Source organism: Schistocerca nitens, chromosome 4 (assembly GCF_023898315.1).
Source record: "Schistocerca nitens isolate TAMUIC-IGC-003100 chromosome 4, iqSchNite1.1, whole genome shotgun sequence".
Classification (NCBI taxonomy): domain Eukaryota; kingdom Metazoa; phylum Arthropoda; class Insecta; order Orthoptera; family Acrididae; genus Schistocerca; species Schistocerca nitens.
In genome coordinates, this window is record NC_064617.1 from 414,360,989 (window position 1) to 414,383,882 (window position 22,894).

A 22,894-nucleotide genomic window follows, 5' to 3' on the forward strand; every position below is an offset into this window, starting at 1 on the left:
GTTGAACCTTTCATTCGGGTTTTGTGTTCCACCATGTGTACATTTCTTTAACAAATCTGGATGAGCTAGAAACTAGAATGTTGGCTTTATGGTGTTTAAGGCTGCTCCAGGAAGACTATGTTTATGTGAATAGGTTTTATTTTCTGCTTTTGCCTGCTTATATTTGCACCAGGATGTATCACACAATTCTTCTACTGGCTTCTCATCAGTTGACAAATGGTGAAAAAATATTTCCCACACTGCCTTCTGCATTTCCTTCAAATCTTCAGTGTTTTTCCTTATTGCTTTGCCATAATATTTTCGTAAATTGTGTATCTCTTTGTCAGTCAGGCGTTGTGCCTCACCCAGTGGCTTTCCACCTTTGAGTTTTACGCCTCTTTGCTCTCGTTTCAGTTTCTCTTCTGAATGTGCCCCGCACACACCAGCTTTTCAGTGTTGCATCCATTTCCATATGTGTTGCTTTCTATAACAGATTTGAAAGCACTAGAATCGCCATCACGAAGATATTTCACATAGCTATCTCCATGCATCATTTCACTCCGATGAAACATCATTTCATTCCTGCTGGCTCCATGCCAGCACTTGAACCATCATATTTCTAACTGTATATTATTCTGTGTTTTGTTTGCCATTGTCTTCTTCCTTATTGTCTGTCTTACTTTGTGCCCAAAAAGAGCAATATTTGGACATCACCTGCAAACCCATATCTTTTCCTGTGGCACTTACAACTGACAAAACACCTTGTAGGGAGGTGTGGCCCCTTTTCATCCATGTTCTGTCACATGAAATACAAAGTTCTGTAGAATGCAAAAGGTCTTCTACTTCTGTCTGAATTTCTTTCTTAAATAAAACTGCCTCTTTTACTGATGCTGACAAACTGCTTTTGCATTATTTTTCCAAGGATTTCAGAAGATGCTTGCTTAGTGTTGTGTGCGAGGCAAACGAATAAGGAATATTCATTATTGCACAAAACCAATTACTGCCTTCCCTTCCAACACCAACACATCTCATCTCATAGCAGAACTGAACATGTGCTCCCTGCCGCCGTTGGATAAGCAGCTGCCAGCAGAAAGTCGTATACTCCTAGCTCACTCATTTGTTACATAGTTTAATTCTTAATTTATTTGCGTGTTTTTGGTACTTGAATTGTTTAAATTCATAAACTTCGGGCGTATTATAGTATTTGAGAGTTGTAGCACCGCGTTTTAGTACCAGAATAGTGTAAATTCGCGTAGTCTCCTTCCGCCGCCAAGCACTGTGTCAGCAGTGCGCAAGTAGCAGCATTACTGCATTTACTAGGCAACCTTGTATTTTAATAACCGTTTAAATTTTGTGTCGATTTGTTTGTGCTCTCTGTAGATTAGTTCAGACGTTTTTTGCACAACAGCTTTTAGTATGGATGGGGACTGCAACTGCTGTGTTCGGAAGCAGGCTGAGTTGGCATCCCTTCGCTCCCAGCTTCAGGCAGTGTTGGCTTCGGTCACACAGCTTGAGGCTGTTGCCAATGGGCATCACTGTGGGGGTCCGGATGGGGATTTGTCGGGGACGGCCAGCTCGTCCCACGCATCCCCCGATCGGACTACGACTGTGACTGCCCGGGATACTGCCCACATTGAGGCTGATCCCTCACCTCTGGTAGAGTGGGAAGTCATCTAGATGTGTGGCAGGAGGCGAAAGACATTCCGGAGGGCTGAAAGGAAGGCCTCTCCAGTTTGTCTGACGAACCGGTTTCAGGCTCTGTCTCCGGATGATACTGATGTCGGCCGGAGATGGATGCTTGTCCTGTTCCAGAGGTTGCCCCTCAGTCTGCAAGATCCGGGCAGTCGCAGAGGGTGGGGTTACTGGTAGTTGGGAGCTCCAAGTCAGGCGCGTAATGGCGCCCCTTAGGTTCAAAATGGTTCAAATGGCTCTGAGCACTATGGGACTCAACTGCTGAGGTCATTAGTCCCCTAGAACTTAGAACTAGTTAAACCTAACTAACCTAAGGACATCACAAACATCCATGCCCGAGGCAGGATTCGAACCGGCGACCGTAGCGGTCTTGCGGTTCCAGACTGCAGCGCCTTTAACCGCACGGCCACTTCGGCCGGCGGCGCCCCTTAGGGATATGGCAGCAAGAGAGGGGAAGAAAACCAATGTGCACTCCGTGTGCACACCGGGGAGAGTCATTCCTGATGTGGAAAGGGTCCTTCCGGATGCCATGAAGGGTACAGGTTGCACCCATCTGCAGGTGGTCGCTCATGTCGACACCAATGATGTGTGTCGCTATGGATCGGAGCAAATCCTCTCTGGCTTCCGGCGGCTATCTGATTTGGGGAAGACTGCCAGTCTCGCTAGCGGGATGAAAGCAGAGCTCACCATCTGCAGCATCGTTGACAGGACTGACTGCGGACCTTTGGTACAGAGCCGAGTGGAGGGTCTGAATCAGAGGCTGAGACGGTTCTGCGACCGTGTGAGCTGCAGATTCCTCGACTTGCGCCATAGGGTGGTGGGGTTTCGGGTTCCGCTGGATAGGTCAGGAGTCCATTACACGCAGCAAGCGGCTACACGGGTAGCAGGGGTTGTGTGGCGTGGACTGGGCGGTTTTTTAGGTTAGATTGCCTCGGGCAAGTACAGAAAGGGCAACAGCCTCAACGGGTGCGGGGCAAAGTCAGGACACGCGGGGACCAAGCAGCAATCGGTATTGTAATTGTAAACTGTCGAAGCTGCATTGGTAAAGTACCGGAACTTCAAGCGCTGATAGAAAGCAACGAAGCTGAAATCGTTATAGGTACAGAAAGCTGGCTGAAGCCAGAGATAAATTCAGCCGAAATTTTTACAAAGGCGCAGACGGTGTTTAGAAAGGATAGATTGCATGCAACCGGTGGTGGCGTGTTTGTCGCTGTTAGTAGTAGTTTATCCTGTAGTGTAGTAGAAATGGATAGTTCCTGTGAAATATTATGGGTGGAGGTTACACTCGACAACCGAGCTAGGTTAATAATTGGCTCCTTTTATCGACCTCCCGACTCACCAGCATTAGTGGCAGAACAACTGAGAGAAACTTTGTAATACATTGCACATAAATTTTCTCAGCATATTATAGTCTTAGGTGGAGATTTCAATTTACCAGATATAGACTGGGACACTCAGATGTTTAGGACGGGTGGTAGGGACAGAGCATCGAGTGACATTATACTGAGTGCACTATCCGAAAATTACCTCGAGCAATTAAACAGAGAACCGACTCGTGGAGGTAACAAACAGACCCGAACTTTTCGACTCTGTAAGTGCAGAACAGGGAATCAGTGATCATAAGGCCGTTGCAGCATCCCTGAATATGGAAGTTAATAGGAATATAAAATAAGGGAGGAAGGTTTTTCTGTTTAGCAAGAGTAATAGAAGGCAGATTTCAGACTACCTAACAGATCAAAACGAAAATTTCTGTTCCGACACTGACAATGTTGAGTGTTTATGGAAAAAGTTTAAGACAATTGTAAAATGCGTTTTAGACAGGTACGTGCCGAGTAAAACTGTGAGGGACGGGAAAAACCCACCGTGGTTCAACAACAATGTTAGGAAACTACTGCGAAAGCAAAGAGAGCTTCACTCCAAGTTTAAACGCGGCCAAAACCTCTCAGACAAACAGAAGCTAAACGATGTCAAAGTTAGCGTAAGGAGGGCTATGCGTGAAGCGTTCAGTGAATTCGAAAGTAAAATTCTATGTACCGACTTAACATAAATTCCTAGGAAGTTCTGGTCTTACGTTAAATCAGTAAGTGGCTCGAAACAGCATATCCAGACACTCTGGGATGATGATGGCATTGAAACAGAGGATGACACGCGTAAAGCTGAAATACTAAACACCTTTTTCCAAAGCTGTTTCACAGAGGAAGACCGCAATACAGTTCCTTCGCTAAATCCTCGCACAAACGAAAAAATGGCTGACATCGAAATAAGTGTCCAAGGAATACAAAAGAAACTGGAATCACTCAACAGAGGAAAGTCCACTGGACCTGACGGGATACCAATTCAGCCGTGTACCGCAAGTCTCTAGAGGAACGGAAGGTTCCAAATGATTGGAAAAGAGCACAGATAGTCCCAGTCTTCAAGAAGGGTCGTCGAGCAGATGCGCAAAACTATAGACCTATATCTCTGACGTCGATCTGTTGTAGAATTTTAGAACATGTTTTTTGCTCGAGTATCATGTCGTTTTTGGAAACCCAGAATCTACTCTGTAGGAATCAACATGGATTCCGGAAACAGCGATCCTGTGTGACCCTACTCGCTTTATTTGTTCATGAGATCCAGAAAATATTAGATACGGGATCCCAGATAGATGCTATTTTCCTTGACTTCCGGAAGGCGTTCGATACAGTCCCGCACTGTCGCCTGATAGACAAAGTAACAGCCTACGGAATATCAGACCAGCTGTGTGGTTGGATTGAAGAGTTTTCAGCAAACAGAACACAGCATGTTGTTATCAATGGAGAGACGTCTACAGACGTTAAAGTAACCTCCGGCGTGCCACAGGGGAGTGTTATGGGACCATTGCTTTTCACAATATATATAAATGACCTAGTGGATAGTGTCGGAAGTTCCATGCGACGTTTCGCGGATGATGCTGTAGTATACAGTGAAGTTGCAGCATTAGAAAATTGTAGCGAAATGCAGGAAGATCTGCAGCGGATAGGCACTTGGTGCCGGGAGTAAAAACTGTCCCTTAACATAGACAAATGTAATGTATTGCGAATACATAGAAATGGTTCAAATGGCTCTGAACACTATGGGACTCAATTACTGTGGTCATCAGTTCCGTAGAACTTAGAACTACTTAAACTTAACTAAGTACATCACACACATCCATGCCCGAGGCAGGATTCGAACCTGCGACCATAGCAGTCGCACGGTTCCGGACTGCGGGCCTAGAACCGCGAGACCACCGCGGCCGGCGCGAATACATAGAAAGAAGGATCCTTTATTGTATGATTATATGATAGCGGAACAAACACTGGTAGCAGTTACTTCTGTAAAATATCTGGGAGTATGCGTGCGGAACGATTTGAAGTGGAATGATCATATAAAATCAATTGTTGGTAAGGCGGGTACCAGGTGGAGATTCATTGGGCGAGTCCTTAGAAAATGTAGTCCATCAACAAAGGAGGTGGCTTACAAAACACTCGTTCGACCTATACTTGAGTATTGCTCAACAAAGTGGGATCCGTACCAAATCGGGTTGACGGAGGAGATAGAGAAGATCCAAAGAAGAGCGGCGCGTTTCGTCACAGGGTTATTTGGTAACCGTGATAGCGTTACGGAGATGTTTAGCAAACTCAAGTTGCAGACTCTGCAAGAGAGGCGCTCTGCATCGTGGTGTAGCTTGCTCTCCAGGTTTCGAGAGGGTGCGTTTCTGGATGAGGTATCGAATATATTGCTGCCCCCTAATTATACCTCCCGAGGAGATCACGAATGTAAAATTAGAGAGGCTTTCCGACAGTCGTTCTTCCCGCGAACCATGCGCGACTGTAACAGAAAAGGGAGGTAATGACAGTGGCACGTAAAGTGCCCTCCGCCAAACACCGTTCGGTGGCTTGCGGAGTATAAATGTAGATGTAGATGTAAAACGTCAGCCTAAGTAGCAAATAGAATCTAAACCTTACCCAGGTTTCAGCCAAAATAATTTGGCTTTCTTCAGAAGCGAACGATAGTAAACTACTGTATGCCAAGTTGAAAACAAGCAGATTCAGTATTCCTAGCTATTGTGACATGGTGTCACAATGCAGACACCCTAATGAAAATCCTAGCTCATGGATTATGTTTTATGGTACGTTGACTTCTGGTGTAATAAAATCCAGTACTTCGTCCTTAATGGGGAATTGTCAACGTAGACAAGGATATCGCCAGGAATATCACAAGGATCTGTCATTAGACTGATGTGTTTTTTCTATATATGAATGATCTCATAGACCATGTGAGCAGCAGTGTGCGACTGTTTGTTGAAGACACTGTGGCGCATGGGAAGATGATGTCCTTAAGTGACTCTAGGGGGATACAAGACAACTTATATAAAATATCTAGTTAGTGTGACGAAAGTTAGCTGTCTCTAAATGTGGAGAAAAATGGAAGATATTGCAGATACTAGGAGAAACAATCGCATAACGCTGATGTCGTTGAGGTACAGCATCAAACTTAATACAGTCGGATCTCTTAAACGTCTAAGAGTAACACTGCAAAGCGATATGAAACTGAATGAGCACCTAAGCGTGGCTGTGGAGATGGTGAATGGTCGACTTCGGTTTATTTGGAGAAATTTAGGAAAATGTAGCTCGTCTATGAAGAATGCGTGTAGAATACTAATCTGACCCATTTTTCAGTGTTTGAGATCCTCACTTGGTCGTATTAAAGGAACACAATGAAACAATTCGGAGCTGAGCAGCTATACTTGTTACCAGTAGGTTCGATCAACATGTAGTGAAATTCTTCTCGTGAAACCCTATAGAGAAACTTAAAGATACCGGCATTTTCTGCTAACTACAGACCGATGCTACTATCACCAACATACATTTTGCGTACGGACCACGGAAATAAGATGACAGAAATTAGAGTTCATGAGGAAGCGTACGGACAGTCTTTTTCCGCACGCTCTATTTGTGATTGGAGCAGGAATGGAAACGACTGGTATGGTACGAGGCACCCTCCACCATGCACGGAATGGTGGCCCCTGGAATATGTATGTAGATGTAGATACAGATACAGAGTCTTAACTTTTCATATTTTCCTTCAATGACGCATCCCACGTAACCTCTAAATTCACCACTGCACTGTTGGCTGTGGTGTTCTTCATCAGGTCAAACTCTGTTTGTTGCCTAAGTTGTCTTTGTTAGTTGGTGCGAACTTCCAGCGTGCTGGAGTAGCTTGCGTTGGCAACTTCTGTTAGTCACTAGAACGAAGAACCATAAGAAAGTTGGAACTTTTTTTTTTACTTTTCATTCACTCGATGACTAGTTTCGAACCGAAACCCATTTCCAAATAATCCTACGGGGCAGAAAACCTAATTTCTACTCGTCTATAATGCAGTTATTACTAAATTTTAAGCATGAGTGAAAATTACAGAATATCATTTCGAAACTTACGTAACATACTTGAAAATTTTATTTCCGAAGATCTCAACAATGTGCAACCAACTGTTCGGGCAGTTCACGTCTTCCGCTGCCGTAAGGGAACCTCGTGAAGGTGGTTCCCTGTCAGGACATAGGATACCTTTTCCTATTTATTAAAATATTCTACAACCATCAAGAATACAATAATTGATACAATAACCGTATAACTCGACAATAAAATTAATACTTTCAAAATCACTCCAAAAACAGTCAAATACTCAAAATCACTGACCAGTAATGTACAACAGCGCCACATGCGGCACGTATTACAATGTTGTATGCCATGTTGACATGTAATAATCGTTAAATGTGACGAGCAATATTGGTATTAAGAGAATCCAAAACAATACTGGATTAAGTATCTTCATTTTCGACGACTTACATGCATAACATCCTCACCACATCAAACTATACAAATTACGTGGAGATGAAACAACTTTTTCGTACTGTGTCACACGTAAAAATAGACACTAAACAATAAAATTGTCTTTTATAACACAACTATAGACAACACACTTAAAGTTTTGCATCACGTATCGAAAGGTATGCCGTTTGGTATTTTGAAGGATCTTGAGATTTTTAAGAGCAAAATAAAGCACCAGATAAAGTGTTGAATGAACAATTCGATTTTAGGTTTACTCGGTTCTTTGCTCTGTTCCAAAATGATGTATGGTTTATACTCTACCCCCTACTACCAATCTCGTTGTTACCTCCACCAACCGCCAGTCGGTGTGGCCGAGAGGTACTAGGTGCTTCTGTCTGACACTGCACGACCGCTACGGTCGCAGGTTCGAATCCTGCCTCGGGCACGGATGTGTGTGATGTCCTTAGGTTACTTAGGTTTAAGCAGTTTTAAGTTCTAGGGACTGATGACCTTAGATGTTAAGTCCCATAGTACTCAGAGCCATTTTTTGTTTAGTTCCTTTTCGTTAGCATATATTATCTGTACGATTATTGCTGAATAACAAATAGTTTCTATGTTGATATGGCAGTTCATATTTATTTGATTGCAAAGAAATGGCGATAGTCATTTTTGGTAAAATTTCAGTAATCTTCTATATTACTGCTGATTATATACTTACGTGATAGGCATGTTATCCGCGTGACCTCCCCATTTCAAACTTTGTGGTGTAATGTTTGTTTCACGTGGGACACATTATGCAAAAATGGTTTTATCTTCACGTATTTTGTACAGTTTGATGTGCTAAAGGTATTATGCTCGCAAATGATCGGAAATTATGAAGGTTTTTGATCTCCCATTGTTTTGGTTTCTTTCAATACTAATGTTGCTGCTCACATTTAATGATTTTTACGTGCCAACAGGGCATACAACTTCGTAATAAGCGCCGTATGTGGATTCCTCTGTATTACTGGTCAGCAATTGTATACATTAGACTGTTTGTGGTAAACATTTTGGAAGTATTAATATTATTGTTGGCTTGTGCTGTTATTGTCTTAATTGTTGTATTCTTGATGGTTGGAGATCATTTTAGGAGGGTTGAATGAAAAGTAATGCCTCCACCGTCTTAAATTGGGTTTGGATGGGAATATTTTAATAAATCAAACTCAGAAATAATCCATAAAATTTGATCTTTAATTACAAAAATTCGCTTTTCCACATAATGATAATACATTTCTGCCAACGATGAACAAATTTTCTGAAACCGTCACGGAAGATGTTGACACTCTCTGCAACTACAGTCTCACAGTTCTCTCAACGCCTTCATCAGAAGCATAATGATTCCCCACATATCGATTTTCATTATCAGGAACAGATGGAGGTCAGACGGTGCTAAATCTGGACTGTATGGAGGACGCCATACGATGGTGAGATTCAATCTCTGAAGTTCTGCTGTGGTGGCACGTGAAGTGTTTGTTTTGGCATTATCATGCTGCAGGAAAACATTTCCTTCTCCTTTCGGACCCTTTTTAGCCATCGATTGTGCTTTCAATTTGTCTCTGGGGGATAGGACTATCGTCGCGAATCAATCTGTGAACGCTTTACTTGTGAAACTGTGATTCCTGTCACACGACGTTCAACTCTATGTTTGTCACGCAGGTCAGATGTCCCCGCCTCACTATCTTTAAACTTACTCGCCCAACAACGCACATTACTCACATCAACACAATCACCACAAACGGCTTTCATTCTCTGATGAATCTCCTTTGGAGTGACACACTCTGCTGTCAAGAATTCAATGAGTGCACGTTGCTTAAATCGCCTTGACCGACCGTCTGCACAGGTTTCCACAGTTTTACACTGTAACAACACAACCGTTGAATTCTAAGGCTTCCCGCCAACTGGAGCCGTAGAGAAGAGGCTACGGTACAAGCCAATTCCTGCCGCATACCAAAGCTAGTAACTGTTGAAGGGTTACGAAGGTGGAGGCATTACTTTTCAGTAAACACTCCTATTATTCTAAGTCCAATTTATCAACGAGGTAATGTCAGAAATGGCTGATTGGTCATATCTCTCATAGGATCCGTCATACTTCCTTGATATGCACTCTTGCACTACGCGATCTACAGATCGCTCAGGTTCCCCATGGTCAGGCACCACAGTAATTGATATACCCCGCGCTTCATGCAGTTGCACTTCACATATCCTGTTTTTATTCTTTCAGCCCTGTCCAAATGCTCCTACGAACATTCATTCCAAGAAGTTCTTGCGTGAGATCTCCATTCTCCTAGTGGGTGAGCATCAATGGACGAAGTTCAAGAGCATTCTAAATATACTTCAGATAGGTATGTGCCGAGCAGTATTGTAAGAGATGGAAAAGAACCACTGTAGTCTGACAACCATGTTGGTAGCTCCTACAAAAACAAAAATGATTTTCTATAGCCTGGCCCACTTCCCGCGGTTCCCTTACTTCAGCGGAAGGTGTAATCTGCCAATTAACTGTATGCACAGTAACTGTTGGTTGCATAATTTTAACATCTTCTGACATGTAATTTTCGACTATGTTACATATATTTTGGCATGTAACAAATGTACTAACATGAGTGTAAATTTGGTTTTCTCCCTTGTAGGATGATTTTAAAATGGGTCTCGGTCCAAAACTAGTCGTCGGGTCAATAAAAGGTAAAGAATAAATTGCGACTTCAACTGGTTTCTTTTTCTACTGATTGTGTCTAGTGCTGTAACTTCAAAAATGTTTTTTCTCCGTAATAATTCTTCACTGAGTATGCTGCTTTGAGCTAAATCCACACCCTCAGCATTATAGTTAATTTCATTTTCATTTACATATAATTCGAAAGGCCACGTACTTCATTCATATTGCATAGACCACAACATTTAAATTGCCCTCTGGACTTCCAGTTTTTTGTTCGTTGGCTAGTCATGCTGCGGTTGTAATTCTCGTCTCTTATTACTCTGATTCTTGTTCCTTTGTGGGCGGTCAGTATAATCAAATTCTAGTTTTCGTAGAAGATTTTAAAATGTTTCAGTATCATTATTAGAACGACCTGCTGGCATGTGCCGTAGTTGGATTGCTAATTAAGTTAGGCAGTCACGCAAATCTGTAAGGCTTACACACAAATTGATTCATTTGATCCCTGTATTCAAAATGACACGTGGGGTTCGAAAAATCTGCTCATTGGTTTGACGTTACACTGTTATGCAGAATGCGGTCTTGTGTTGGTTGAATTCAACAGGATGACTGGAAGGCATGGTAAAAATCTCCATATGTTTTACATTTGCAAACCAGCGGACGCTTTATAGTGACTGGTTCACCTTCGTTGGATCTGCCCATAAATTGTGATTTATGACTAATTGGCCTTCTTGACTTCAGTGAAGAGCAAAACTGTTCAAGCCATGATCTCACATGTATTTCATTCCTGACAGCTTTCAATTCCCAAACAATGCCTCTAGTTGAAACTAATCTCTGTTGCACTGCAAGCTGAATGACTATTGTCTTGTGTCTGAAACAAATAATGATCACGAACGGTCTCGTTTACATGCCACAACTGTATCTGCTCCCCAGGATTGATAATACCGGGATCTTTATCATAATTTCTTTCTTACCTTATCTGTGTTTATCCTTAGTCCCTACAAAAGATTCTTGTATTTTCTGTTCCGGTCTATGAGTTCGTTGTTTTGCCTATCTTGTACTGTCCACATTTTCGATCCCTGTCTTCATGCTGTTTATGTCAAGCTCGAGATTTTCACGTACGTCTACCTAAATTACACTGCTTAAATTACCCGTCTCAAAAAACTGACCAGAGGAATACATATTGCACAAGCAACAACTACACTTTGCTTCACAGAGATCACAATTTTTCACAGGGATGAACTCCCTACACAGACACAGTCAGCCTTGGCTACCCGAGATTATAATCCAGAGAAAATATCACAGTTACCTCAGGAAAATATATTCACATGAATCCACATAATTTACTAATGCGGTAATACCAGTAGAATAACTTCCCTCATTGCACCATAAAAACTAAAACGCTTCTGCCTCAGTGTTTAACGTAAAATTCAATAGAAATTGAAGCACATAAGTATTCTACAATATACAGACGAGAAGAACAGAATTTGTACACCTCAGTAAGTCACAAATGAGCATTCACTATGTAAATACTCCGTGGATTACTACCTGACTTCACAAAAGGACATTCCCAAGAATATGGCACCGTTTTCACCTTACAGTACAGACAAAAGGATATCTCTCAACATAATGGAAAAAAGAAAAAATAATATGTACAGGACAACGAATAACTTGTACTATATATGCATAGATTGAGAAGAGAGCATCAAATAAGATACGGTGTTTGTAAACTTTTCCACAGCTGATGCATGCTATTCATACATTATCACACGCAGTCTTACACACAGCAGTTTTAAACGGTAACCACATTCTGAATAACCAAAAATACCTATAAAGCCTGTTCACAACTATTATTAGCAGGTGAATACTTCGTTCCTCAAGATCACAAGACCACAGACCTTTACCAACAATACTGTAACATTAAAATTTGTATTTCACAAGGGAAGAACAGCATAGCCATCCAGTTAAGAGAATTGCTATACAGTTGTTGAGATACATCAAAGCAGTGAGAAAAATCCTAGTTTAATAAATGACAGAGACCAGTACTTGCCTCAAAAATTGTATCCAATGAAACCTGTCTCTAGCAGGTACCAAAGAATTTCTGTACTGGAGTTGCTGAAGAAATGTCACTAATTATGTGCAATACCCAGTTACTGATTCACTCATGAAAGACCTTCCTCGCCCGCATCTCGTGGTCGTGCGGTAGCGTTCTCGCTTCCCACGCTCGGGTTCCCGGGTTCGATTCCCGGCGGGGTCAGGTATTTTCTCTGCCTCGTGATGGCTGGGTGTTGTGTGATGTCCTTAGGTTAGTTAGGTTTAAGTAGTTCTAAGTTATAGGGGACTGATGACCATAGATGTAAAGTCCCATAGTGCTCAGAGCCATTTGAACCATTTTTTTAGACCTTCCTCAGCTGATTTACACTAAGGAGACAAACGTCAGAGGATAGCAGTATGCACAGATAATGAAGGCGGTAGTATTGCTTACACAAATTGTAAAAAGGTAGTCCTTTGACCGAGCTGCCTTTGTATACTCAAGTTATTCATGTGGAGAAGCTGCCGACGTGATTGTGGCCACACGACGTGAATTAACAGACTTTGAACACATAATGGTAGTTGGAGCTAGACGCACTGGACATTCCGTTTCAGAAGTCGTTAGCGGATTCAGTATCCCGACATACACAGTGTCAAGAGTCTGTCGAGAATACCAACTTCCAGCGCTGCCTCCCACCACGGACGATGCAGTGGCCTTCGGTCTTACCGAAGTCAACAGCGTTTGCGTAGAGTAGTCAGTGCTAATAGACAAGAAACACTACGTGAAATAGCAGCAGAAATCTATGTCGGATATGAGATAAACATGTCCGTGAGGACAGTATGATGAAATCTTGCGTTAAAGGACTATGGCAGCAGACGACCGACGCGAGTGCCTTTGCTAAAAGCACGACATTGCCTGCAGGGTATCTTCTAGCCTCATGATCATATCTGTTTTGCCGTAGACCACTGGAAAACCGAGGCCTGGTCATTTGAGTCCCGATATCCGTTACTAAAGGCTGATGGTAGCGTTAGAGTGAGGTGCAGACCCCAAGAAGCCATGGGCTCATATTGTCAACAAGACATTGTGTATAAACTCGTGGTGGCTCAGGTGTGGGCTGTGTTTTCATGGAAGGGACTGGGTCCTCTGGTCCAAATGAACAGAGAGTTTACTGGGAATGATCATGTTCGGCTGCTTGGAAACCATTTTCAACCATTCATGGAAGTCATGTACCCAAACAGTGTTGGAATTTTTGTGGTCGACACTCCGCCATGTTACCGAGCCACTATTGTTGCCTGTGAGTTTGGAAAACACTCGGGACAATTCGAGCGAACGATATAGCCAGCCAGATCGTCCGATATAAATCCCATCGGACATTTATGGGACTTACTGTAGAGGTCAGTTCGTGCACAAAGTCCTGCACCGGCAACACTTGCGCAGTTATGGATATCTGCACAGTTAGCATGGTTGAATATTTTTGCAGGGGAGTTCGAACGACCTGTTAAATCCATGCCACGTCGAGTTGCCGCACTAAGAGGCGCCAGAGAAGGTCCATCACTATACTGGGAGGTATCCCATGCCTGTTGTCACCTCAGTGTACTGTACTGCACATGGTCAATATATACCAATACTTTTTGTAATTTCCCTTCCAAAAGATAAATTTTAACAAAATACCCCTCCACACAAATTAGAACGGTATGAACCATGAGATAAATGTATGCAAAACCGGAACACACCAAACACTTACGGCTGAGTTTATTACAGATCATAGAGTATTAATGGCTGATAATCAGAATATGCCAGTGTAAACATAATCCCTGGACGGTCTAAGTGCTTTAACTTTGTTTATATTACAAATAATAAGTGAGTAAACTTTAGAGATAATACTTTTGAATGGGTAATGTTTCAGTGTAACACTAGAATAAAACTGTAATGTTTATGTGGTCTACTCCGAATGTAAAACGGAAGACTATAATTGTTACGGCTGTGTAACTTTTAAGCAGTGTAATCTGTATACGGTGACATGGACGTAATATTTCTGTACTAATTTCTGAAAACGAAACGTACATATGCAGCACTTCCAGAATAGAATGGTATTGAAGCAATATTGTAAACACCATGACAGTAGAATGTCTTCCTGTGGCGTTGTCAAAATTATAAATTTTGACGTTGACTGACGTATAAATAACCATATGCAGTTACTGATACGAACATGAATCTATATAGATCTCTGTTAAAGTTTCCTGTTCCATGAACTGGTTGGTCAATTTTTCGTCATGGCGCCGATAATAATTCGTTCCTGCACAACAGGATAACGAAGCTCAGTTTTGTTCTACACTCTACCCGTAATGTAACACCGTAAATAAATCGCGCTGCTTTTGCCAAAAGCTCCGTTAAGCAAATCTCTATTGCAAATCCCTGACAAATAAATCACGCAAGGTGCAATGCGTGTTAGCATGTTCGTGGTGCAACGGCTTCTGGTCGTTAAACAGAACTGTAAAATTTGAGGGAAAAGAGAGTCGATACGTATTTAAATCTAAAATTTATGTTATAGCTAAGGAAACACACATTTCAGTATTTCACTCACATCTGAATGAAGACTGTGAGCCTCTTTCAGATGTTGTAGGTAACAGTTACCTACACATAAATATCAAACAGAAAGCTCATGAATTAAACATTTTTGCATTGAAAAGTGACGAAGTGTGACCCATGGATGGTAACTAACGGTGAATGAAGTAGCTGCCCAGACAATGTAGAGTTATTCGTGAATTGAATTTCTGCTAAGACTCACGAAATGAAAAATCTTTCCTAAGCATCCAACTCAAATATCTGCGATGGTAGCCAATACCAATCAATTACCTCACTCAGCATACTTACAGATGCAAGATAAGTCATCCCTAAATTTGGTCTCCACACTGTCACTTGCACCAGCAAAAACGTGACGTCATCGATCCGTAACGGAAAGAGATCTTCTGCATCCACACTCTCAGCAAAATAAAGGAGAAAAAAACTGATGACAAATATTACGAAAACTACTACCACTATGTCTCGTACAGGAACCTTACAGCCACTATGGATCGCAGGTATGAAAAGTACAAAGATGTGAATGTTTTACAGTATTAAATTAGTTGATTTGTGGCTTAAAAGTCCATCATGATCAGACTGACTGTTGCTATCAGTCAGGATACAATAGCTGTGAACAACTGGAAAATGGGGTGCTATAACAGAGAAAATGCCGTCGTTGACAGACAGTTGTACCATAAGTGTGTTAATAAATGTCAGATAATAGAAAACATTAAGCGCAAACACTGATAAAACAGTGAGTGCATGTTTGTGTGCACTAGTATTAGCCGCAAGAAGACACACACACACTCTCTCTCTCTCTCTCTCTCTCTCCCTCCCTCCCTCCCTCCCTCCCTCCCTCCTTTCGAGGTATAGTGTTAATGTCTTCTTGCATGTTCTCTTTTATTTACTGCATAACTCAAATAATCTGTATTCTGCTAAACTGCACTTCGCATTTAGTTCTTGAATAATTATAACAAAACCAGCAGCTGTATTTGAACGTAAAATTGTTTACTATTCTTATCTGACGTTGGACTTGTCACTGCCACGGATGGTACGGCATCCAGTCAGTTTGGTCCACTGCATACTACTCTGTTCGTTGCGCATGAAAACAGTTGTGGACTGAAGGTTACGTTCGGAACCTGAAGATCACTCCTGATGGTGTCGAAACTGGTCGAATAAGATAAAAATAATAAACCACATTACGTTAAAGTACGGCTGCTGGTTTCGTTATCGTCATCAAAGTATTGCAGTGCGTGAGTCCTTCTTGTATTTATACGGAATTTTTATTTGTATGCTCCATACAGGTGACTATTTAAAAGGAATTTAATTTGCGCAGCGATTTGTGCAGTTTTCAGCTGTATTCGAAAGTTTATTACTGGTCGATATAGAGTGAGAAGTTAAATTCGCGTGCCAGCGCTCCACAGCGCGACTCCTCACATGCCAGTGATAAAACACGTCTCTCACAAAGTTTCGTCCGACGAGTACATCCGGCAGAAAAAAAACGTTAAGGAGTGGCAACCTGGCAACACTTTAACCATATGTATGCTAACTACCTATGTCGGCACAGGTTAAGCGATATGTACAGTTGGTACAGTGGATAGAGTTTCGGGTTAGCTTCCAGGATGTCGAGGGTTCGATCCTGGATTGGGGCACATTCTCTTTTATTTGTCAGTTTCATTCTGACATTTCATACATGAATATACACCGTTTCCTATGTGGCAATAATCATGTCCATATTAATGACTGCATGACCTTTACAACAGAATACGCTGTCCTCAGAGCAACAGATGCTCAAAGCGACCGCCCTGTATGTCCAGACATTGCGCAACCCGCTGGATCACACAGCTGTGGACCTTCCGCAGCAGTTCTGCGTCCACAGTAATGACAGCAGCATGTACACGCGCTACCTATTCGTTCACATTCGTCGGCGGAGTGGAGTACACGTGCTCCTTCAGGTGTCCCCACATGAAGAAGTCCATGGGATTTAGGTTAGCTGAACACGGTGGCCACATACCTGGACCTCTAAGTCCTAGCCACTGCCCTGGAAATGTTATGTCCACATACTGCCGCAAATAAATTCCACAGTGTGGAGATGCACTAACATGTTGGAACTACATCCTCTGCTGAACATGCAGTGGAACAGCTTGCAGCGCATCTGGCAGATAGTTTAAGTGGCGTGCATGATACCTTCATTCTGTCAGCCAGTCAGCCAACATGCAGCTGCCTAAACGCCTGTCGCCCAATATTCCGGCCGGGACGTTGATACCGAAGCTAACTTGATATCCGCGTTTGTAGGTGACGTGCTTGTTAACCTCACACCAACGCTGGGTGTAGTGCGTATTGAAGACACACTCACGAGTGAATGCAGCTTCATCCGACGGTATTACTTGTTCACAAAGTCATCGTCGGCTTCCTGTTGTTCTTGGACCCATTCACAGAATTGCATCTGCTGATAGCGCAAGCGTTGCGTGAAAGCATGATGATATGGGTGCAGGCGATGCTCGTGGAGCGCGTTAATGAGCCTGCTTCGTGAGACATGTAGCTACCGTGCTGTGCTACGTGTACTTATCTGAGGGTTTTGCGTATGACCTCCAGAATAGCTTCCTCAGTAGTTGAAGTATGGCGACTCTGTGGACGACTTCCGTCAAGCAATAGTCGAAGGAGAGAATATGACTGCCTAAGGGGCAGCTCCAGATGACGAAACACATTTTTATCAGGATGGCATTGACGAAGGTATCTAGCAGCTTGTTCACGAGCGGCAACACCAGCCCGGTTATCAGATGCACCAAGGACCGGATTCAACGATTGTGTATGCCAAACGTCTGCCACACTGGTTTAGACGTTTACAATGAGAAAATTTGATATGTGTACGTTTGTATGTTGGAGTCTGTCTGGGGTGTAACTCCTCCCACAACTAGTCCCTGTCTGGTGGACAGCGCATACAGCATAAACATGCCGTCAGTCGTCTGTGCTGTTCCATCTAACGTGCGTTACCCAGCTCACTGATATTATTCTTCATGATTCATCTCTGTTATGCTGGAGCCAAGGTAGCCCCTGAGTGGCAGCAACCCATATTACAGCACAGACGACGGCGTTGTCTATGTCCAAGGAGTACCAAAAGCACCATAACACCGGCTATATACATACAAAATAATGGAAACAGACATTCCAAGCACTGCTTCCTGCAGGGGGAGCTCGAGCCATGGCATGCAGAAAGTATCACTACACCAAAACCTTACTGCCTGGAGACCGCTATTTAGGGGCTAGAACCAGCTCTGCAGTTCAGTGCATTCTGGATGCCGACCTCGTGTACTTTGAGCGCTGAAGATTATGTCTTTGTCTCTGAATTGGACTCGTACTAATGTGTGTGTGTGTGTGTGTGTGTGTGTGTGTGTGTGTGTGTGTGTGTGTGTGTGTTGAAACTTTGTGGAAAATTAGAAGTGAACTTTTGTTTGCCTCACTTACGACACTTCTACTGGCACCGTTATTGTCACCTTTTCGTTTGTTATTCAGTCATCAACCTTGTGAGCTTACTGCAATAAATTTGTGTTTGTGAAAAATTTCGTCCGCATCTCGTGGTCGTGCGGTAGCGTTCTCGCTTCCCACGCTCGGGTTCCCGGGTTCGATTCCCGGCGGGGTCAGGGATTTTCTCTGCCTCGTGATGGCTGGGTGTTGTGTGCTGTCCTTAGGTTAGTTAGGTTTAAGTAGTTCTAAGTTCTAGGGGACTTATGACCACAACAGTTGAGTCCCATAGTGCTCAGAGCCATTTTTTTGAAAAATTTCCAGTTGTCAGTCACAACAAAAGTGGCGATGAGTTTGTGCTTGCGTGTGCCGTCTTCTTGGTGGAAGTTGTACTTCAGCAGCTGGTCCAAAGTGTGCACGACTTACCACAAGGTTTTCAACAGTTTTCAAGAAATCTCAGGATCCACAGAAACGTTTATTTACGGATATTTTGAAAAGCCGCCCGGTTCCGTCGTCCCCGCCATTTCCCGCTTTCAACAAGGATGCTGAAGAATGGGAAGCATACGAAAAGTGGCTCCAACAGCATTTACAAATCCATCAGTTCGTCCAAGAGGCTGTTCGTCGTTCCTACTTCCCGTCCTGGAACCAGTCCAAAGTATATGTTCTCTTGACAAAACTTTAACCTCGACCTCTGGATTCTTTGACATTCTCCCAGATTTATGAGGTTCTCGCGGCTTACTTCCTACGACTGTTCGACATGTTGGCGGCCTGTGTCGAATTTTACAAGTGTCTCAAGAAGGCTGGCTAGTCCTACAGACAGCAGCCGGCGGAACTGCAAGGTCTCAGCTGCAAATGTCACTTCAACACACGAGTCTCCAAAGAATCCCATGTGGCCGAGATGGTCCCCGACCACCGCATCCAGGCCGCCCCTGATGCGGCTTTCTGGCACGACGCCCTCAGACTCGACGATCCTACTCCGGACGAGATCATTGATGTAGCATTCAAGTACGAAGTCTCTACGGCGTTTGAAATCCTGGGCGGAAGTAGCGGCCCTCCGCGACCACAACACCTGAGAGCCCATCGCATCGCTGGCTGACGTGGAAGACGTTGACATTGTCCGTTCCGATGACCGGCGCCGACCGTCCTGTTCTGCACAGCGTCGATAGGGTAGCCGCCCTGTCCAGGAATTCACGCTCTCGGACGGCTCCGCAGGTCTGGCACAGACCGTCGGTACAAGGAGGTCCCCACACCCTCGCCAGCCCCTCAGGCTGTCGTCCTGCCCAGGATGCTTAAAGAACCATGCACGGGAAGGCCGCCCTGACAGGTGGGCATTTTTTGCAGTGTGTACCCGTAACAGACATGTCAGTTTGGTCTGCCCATCTCGGCAGCCCCCTCCTTATCCGGCCAATGACCATCGAGGAGCGTATCCCCATGGATACCAACCAGGTACAGTCATCATGATCTTTCAAGAAGATCGACGTTCAGGTCAACGGTCAGCCGCTCCAGATGGAGCTAGATACAGGAGCATCAGGCTCACTGATCAACTATTTCTCTTATGTGAAGATTGGGGGCCCCCATTGGCATATACGTCTGTGCGTCTCCTTACTTATAATAAACAAGTGATCGCCCTCTTGGGTCAGTTCATGGCTTCCATGCTGTATAAATAGGTTCGCCAGGACATTACCTTCCTTGTGGTCCAAATTGTGGCCATTGCGGATCACTTCGAGTTGGATGTCTTCTGGGCCTTAAGCGCCATCAACGACAATGTTCATCTGGTGTCTTCCCAGTTTCCGTTTCCAGCAGTCGATACCTTGTGCATGGAATTCAAGGACCTCATCTTGCCTGGCGTCAGCTGTACTCAAGATTTTTATGCGTCGCTCCAGCTGAAACTGTCTGCCCACCCGAAGTACTTCTGGGCCCAGCATGTTCCCCACGCCGTCCAGCAGCCTCTTCAACAATAAATTGACCGTCTCACCATTGAGGGAATCGTCCCGTCCGCTAGAGTTCGTGGGCGACACCCTTGGTCGTCGTCAAGTGACCAGACAGGCATATTCGAGTTTGTAGCGACTTCAGTGCTACGCTTAACCCTCAGCTACAGGTTGAAGACTATCCCCATCCATGTCCTGAGGACTTGTTCTCCAGGCTCACAAGAGGACATTTTTTTCCTTCTACTCACTTGGACATCGTCAACACACTGTTCGAGCTGTTCCAGTTGAACTGCCTCATGTATGGCATAGCTAGCGCACCGTGCCAGGTTGTATAAACTACCTCGAGGACATCATCATCATCGGCCATACCATGGATGAACATCTCAGTAACCTGTCACAATTGTTCCTGCACCTGCAGACAGCAGGCCTCAAATTCAACCTTGCTAAATGATCCTTTTTCCAACCAACTATCTCCTACGTGAGTCACATCTTTTCCCCTGATGGCATATCACCTATCTCCTCCCACATCACTGCTATAACGGCCCTTCCTCGTCCACGCGACGTCCACCGATTGCGGCCTTTCGTGGGTAAAATAGCTTACTATTAGTTCATTCCCAGCACCGCTCACGTCGCAGCGCTCTCCACCACATATGCCAAAAGAACGTGCGTTTTCATTGGTCCCCAGCTTGTTAATCGGCTTTCTAAACCTTAAATCAGAGCTTACACTCGGTGGCGTGTCTCATGCCATATAACCCCTGTCTTCCTCTCCTCTTGGCTACAGACACCTTGGAATATGGTGTTGGGGCTGTCCTTTCACACCATCTACCAGATGGACTGGAACGCCTCGTGGCGTACATATCTAAATCCATTACAGATTCCCATAGCAAATATTCAAAATTTGAGGAGGTCCTAGCCATCATGTTTGTCTCTACCAAATTCCTCCTGTACCATGACGGTACATCTTTCCTCTTACTCACCGACCATAAGCCCCTCGTGGACTTATTTTCCCCATCTGCTTACTTACCTACGAAAACTTCCCACTGCCGGCAATGATGGGCTGTTCCCCTCACATTTTAGGTACACCATCCATTTCTGGCTCACCTCCTAGGATGCCAACGCCGATGCCTTGTCTCGACTCAAATATGGCTGTAATTCGGTATTCGATACGTTGGACTTCCTAATTTTTCAGGCCGATGATGACATACAGGATGCATTAGCTGCTTTCCCAGTCCCAACTGACAGGGTGGCCGCAGCGACATCCATAGATCCACTCCTACAACTGGTGCGCCACTATGTTCTCTCAAGCTGGCCGACGCTTCCTCCACCTCGCACCCAGGCTGACCTACGATTCTTCCTCTCCATTCACCATCAACGGCGTGCTCCCTTAATGCAGAAAATGACGTCAATCCACGAGTCATCGTACTAACTTTCCTGCAGTCCTGGATTCTCCATGTCTTACATCAAGGTCACTGGAGTATTGCTCTTGTGAAAACCCTCACATGTCACCATGTCTTCTGAGTAACCATGACAGCGGACATGGAGAGCATGGTGTGGGGTTGTCAGTTGCGTTCCCAGGTACTTCCCACACCATGCTTTCCAATCCTGGCTGGCCACTTCCTTCCCATGTGAACTCATCCACGTGTATTTTGTGGGACCCTTCCTCGGCACTTACTGGTTACTCATCATAGATGCCTTCTCCCACTTCCGTTTCATTATCTGATGCTTCTCTATCATCATGTCGAATATCATCGAGGCCCCGTGAAAAATATTTTCCACTGAAGGCCTTCCTGTCACCTTGGTATCAGACAATGGCCTGCAATTTTACAGTGAAGAGTTAGTCAAATTCTGCCATGATAATGGTATCAACCACGTCTTTACACCTCCTTTCCATCCCCAATCCAATGGAGAGGTGGAGCGCCTTGTTCACACTTTTAAAACTCAGATGAAGAAGTACACAGAGGACCATTCTCCAGAAGAAGCTCTAACATTATTTCTCAGTACCTATAGGGCCACACTGGTGGGTACAAGAGTCCAGCCGAACTGCTCCATGGTCGTCCGCGATGGACCCTACTTCATCTCCTCCTGCTGCTGGTTGGACCTCGCGCCCTGTCCTGTGCTTCCTGATATTTATCTGGCTCCAAGGTGTGGGTTCGGGGTTTTGGGCCCCGGCCCAGATGGCTTCTGGCAGTCGTTATCTGGCCCAGTTGTCAACAAATGTTTGACGTGTGCCTGGACAACAGGGTGGTTTCGTGTAACTGCAACCAACTTCGTCTTCATTTCCTCATGCAGCTGCACCCTAAAACGCTGGCGCCTCTCTCTCTCTCTCTCTCTCTCTCTCTCTCTCTGTCTCTCTCTCTCCCGTCGCCGGCCCCTTCCTTGGGGCCTACACTGATGCTATCTCCTCAGTTGGTTGATGACCTTCCCAGCGATAGCCAGTGGACGCCGGCTGCTAGCCCCATGCCGCCACATACTCCAGACCGGGGGCGGTTGCGGGACCTTCCCCTGAACACACTTCTGGCCACTCTTCGGCACCACCTCGGTCGGACGACGCAGACGTCCCTATGCCACTTGCCCAGTCTGACGTCGCCTCGTAATCGCCACTGCTTCAGCGTTCTAGCCGCCATGCGCGGATCGCGATGCCCTACTCTCCAGCGGCTGGTTTCCACCACCTCCTTCAGGAGGACTTAGCTGCAGATCAGCCTACAGCACCATACTATATTGGTA